Raw genomic sequence first — 287 nt, 5'->3', positions numbered from 1 at the left:
AAAAAAAAAAAAAAGTAAAGGGATGATGGAAACATTCTATATTATGGTAATGATAGTGGTTACATGAGTATACATTTGTCATACTTAATTGAATTATTCACTTAAAATTGGTGAATTTTATTATATTTAAATTGTACTTCAATAAAGGTTGATTAAGAAAAAATAAATAAATAAATAAGTCTTTGAAATAATATTTAGCAAAGGAAATTAGGCACTTCTGTTATCCAAAATATAATATAACACAGGAGCAGTTTATATAACCCTGCTATTCAAACAGAAAACCATAG

The sequence above is a fragment of the Mandrillus leucophaeus genome, unplaced genomic scaffold (genome assembly GCF_000951045.1).
Source record: "Mandrillus leucophaeus isolate KB7577 unplaced genomic scaffold, Mleu.le_1.0 Scaffold1136, whole genome shotgun sequence".
Lineage (NCBI taxonomy): Eukaryota > Metazoa > Chordata > Mammalia > Primates > Cercopithecidae > Mandrillus > Mandrillus leucophaeus.
This window is presented reverse-complemented; position numbering follows the sequence as displayed.